Source organism: Microtus ochrogaster, unplaced genomic scaffold, assembly GCF_000317375.1.
Source record: "Microtus ochrogaster isolate Prairie Vole_2 unplaced genomic scaffold, MicOch1.0 UNK13, whole genome shotgun sequence".
Taxonomy (NCBI): domain Eukaryota; kingdom Metazoa; phylum Chordata; class Mammalia; order Rodentia; family Cricetidae; genus Microtus; species Microtus ochrogaster.
In genome coordinates, this window is record NW_004949111.1 from 6,534,542 (window position 1) to 6,538,427 (window position 3,886).

A 3,886-nucleotide genomic window follows, 5' to 3' on the forward strand; every position below is an offset into this window, starting at 1 on the left:
TTTATTTTCTATACATTTTATACCCCAATACAAAAATGGGCAGAAAGCAAAAGAGTGCTATAACAAGACACAAAATACAAGCAGAACAGTTTCTTGATTCAATACTTGAAACATCAAGCCATTATTTTCTAAGTAAAAGTATTTGATGTTTAAGACAGAAATATGCAGTGAACACACTCTAGTCCAAGTATCCTGTAGGCAGCCACTCCCCATGTCAAACCTCCTATTTTAAAAGAAAGAACACAGGAGTATATTTGAATTCTCTGACCTTTGGTCAGCATGGAGCAGTTCCACCTCTATGGGCCATCATCTTAATTTCCAAAACGCCAAGTAACCACACCCTAGGACAGGATGTGTAACCACACTTATTGTCAATCTCTGACCTTTAGTCAAGGTAGAACAGACTCACATCCATGAATACCCACCGGGTCTTATTATAATGCTTTTGAAATTTCATGACTAAATTAGAATACAACTAAAATAACCGATTTCCAGGAAGAGTGGAAAATGTCTATAACCCCAGATCTCAGTAGGTTGAAGCATGAAGACCATGAGTTTGATTATAAGATGAGACTAGATAATGTAACAAGTTTCAAACCAGGCCTTGCTCTAAAAAAATAGTTATAATGAGAGTTTTGGTTATCTTTCAAACAGAAAACTATGAACTAAAATCCACCACATTTAGATGGAAGGAAAGACTATTGGCAAGAAGTGGAAATTGTTTTGATTCTAGCCACACAGTATGGCTGGCACTTCCAGGTTCCAGGGCCATGTATGGATAAACACTCAGGCAAAATACTTAGCTGCCTGCCCAGGGGACCTTAAAAGGCTCTGCTTGACAATCTATAGATTCAATGCAATCCCCATTGCAATGGTCTGCTCTGTCACTTTAAGAGACAAGGCACACCCACTCCCTTCCCTGTCTGCTGAGGCAAGCTAATCTTCAACTTCCAGACTGAGTCCCTTTTTCATCTCTCCCTCTTTAACATTTCATATCTCTCTCTCTCTCTCTCTCTCTCTCTCTCTCTCTCTCTCTCTCTCTCTCTCTCTCTCTCTCTCTCTCTCTCTTCTCTTCTCCCCTTCTCCCTTTTCCTCTCAATAACCCACTAAATAAATATTCAACCTCACTCTACATGGTGTGATATTCATGTCTCTGTCTCTCACCCACCACATGTCTCCCTGCCCAGGACCAGCACCTTCGGGAGACCTGCAGTGTGGTCTCATGGCATGCCCATCTGTTCAATAGTGTTCATAGCAGCATTATTTGTAATAGACAGAACCTGGAAACCACCTAGATGCCCCTAAACTGAAGAATGGATAAAGAAAGTGGGCCACATTTACATATTAGAGTACTACTCAGCAGAAAAAAAAAACAATGGCATCTTGAATTTTGCATGCAAATGGATGGAATTAGAAAACAATATCTTGAGTGAGGTAACCCAGAACCAAAAAGATGAATATGGTATGTACTCACCCATAAGTGGATACTAGCTATAAACAAAGGACATTGAGCCTATAGTTCATGATCCTGGAGAAGCTGAGTAAAGAGGTGAACTCAGGGAGAAACATATATAGGCCCACCTAGAGATTGGAGACAGATGGGATTGCCTGGTGAAATTGGTAGCACAGGGGCAGAGAAAGAGGGAAGGTTGGAAGGGAGGAGAAGGGGAAAAGGAGAAGGTTGAGGAGAACTTGAGAGAGTGGGATGATTGAGATGGAGGAAGGACAGAGATGAGTGCAAAGAGAGAGATATCTTGATTGAGGGAGAGATTGTAGGGTTGGCTCTAGATTCCCAGGAATCCACAGGGATGACCCCACCTAAGATCCTGGGCAGTAGAGGAGAGGGGGCCCAATCTTGACCTGCCCTGTAGTCATACTGATGATTATCTTATATATCACCATAGAACCTTCATCCAGCAACAGATGGGGACAGGGGCAGAGACCCACATCAGAGCACTGGACTGAGTTCTCAAGGTCCAGTTGAATAGTGGAAGGAGTGAGAATGTGAGCAGAGAGGTCAAGACCATGAGGGGTTCACCCACTGAGACAGCTCACCAATTGGGAGCTCACCAATTCCAGCTGAACAGAGAAGAAACAAGAATAGGACCAAACTAGTCCCTCTGAATATGGTTGATAGTTGCATGGCTGGGGCAGACTGAGGGGCCACTGGCAGTGGCACCAGGATTTATCTCTACTGCATGTACTGGCTTTGGGGGATCCTAATTTCTTTGAATGTATACCTTGCTCAGCCTGGATATAGTGGGGAGGGCCTTCGACCTTCCACAGAGCAATGTGCCTTACCATCTCTGAGGATTGGATAGGGGTAAGGTGGAAGGGTGGGGGGGGAGTGAGAGAAGGGGAGGGTGTAGGAATTTTGATTGGTATTTTTTTAAGAATGTAATAACTTTTAAGAAAATTAAATAAAACAAAATGGAAGGACTAGCAGGCAAGAGAAATGAGACATCATGAGGAGGTAGGGGATAAATGAGAGTGATAGGGTAATATGATCAAAATGCATGCTATCCATGTATTAAAAGTATCATAATGAAACCTATGCTTTTGCTCACTCAATAAATATGTTTCTTAATTCACAAATATTGTTATATCAGAATTTTTTAGTTTAAATAATGTCTGCTTTCAATCATTATACATTTTATTTTTTATGACCATACCACATTCCAGTAAATGTAGAAGGGCAGGTTCTACATGTTCTATGATGCCTTAGATTCCTTCAGGTATAATGACCAGAAGTGCTAAGTGGATCATATAAGGCTTAATACTTATTTCCATAATGTCTGGCCAGGTACGCTAAGAATTAAAATAATAATCATTATTTTGTAACCCACTGAGTTTAATTCAGATTGCATGAGTATTTACAAGCTCATGCTCATGCACATCTTGTGCAGCTGCTATTAGTTCATGACTGTAATGACTTGTGCACAAGACAGCATTTTATAGCTTTACTCCTCATCATCTAGATCTTACAACTTTCCCACAGTCTTCTCAAAATAAAGATATGAACGTAAGGGAAGTACTTATTGGGAAGATAGGGTTCAGATGAAATAGAAGAAGGATAAGAAAGGGTAATGGGGATTGTATATGATCAGTGCAAAATATGCCCATGTGTAACACTGTCAATAAATAAAGATTATCTATCATTTAAGGTATGAGATACATTATATAGTTATAAAGACATACTAATTTAATAGTTGTTGTTTTATTTTATATGTATGGGTACTTTTTCTGCATGTATGTTTGTATGTGTATGTGTATATGTATGTATATTTGTATATATGCATGTATGCATATGTACTGTGTGCATACCTGGTGCCTAAAGGCTGGCAAGAGGTGTTGAATACCCAGAACTGGCCTTACAAACTCTTGTAAGTTACCATGTGGGTGCTAGAAATCAAACTTAGTTTCTTTGGAAGAGCAGTCAGCGTTCTTATCTACTAAGCCTTGAAGTTGCTCAGATTTAAAAACAAAGATTTAGATATCATTACTAAAATGTATTTTACTAATTATAAAATACACATAAGTGTTGTGGAAAGACTGCTTGTTAGTTCCCGGCTGCTCAGCCAGTTTAGACCTGAAATAATCACACAGAAACTGTATTATTTAAATCACTGCTTGGCCTATTAGTTATGGCTTCTTATTGTCTAGCTCTTACACCTTAACTTAAGCCATTTATATTATTTTATATTTTACAATGAGGCTCGTGGCCTACCAGCAAGGTTCCTAATGTGTCTGTCTCTGGTGAGGCTACATGGCATCTCCCTGACTCTGCCTTCTTTCTCCCTGCATTCTGTTTAGTTTTCCCCACCTAGCTCTATTCTGCTAAGCCACCAGCCAAAACAGTTTCTTTATTCATTAACCAACAAAGGCA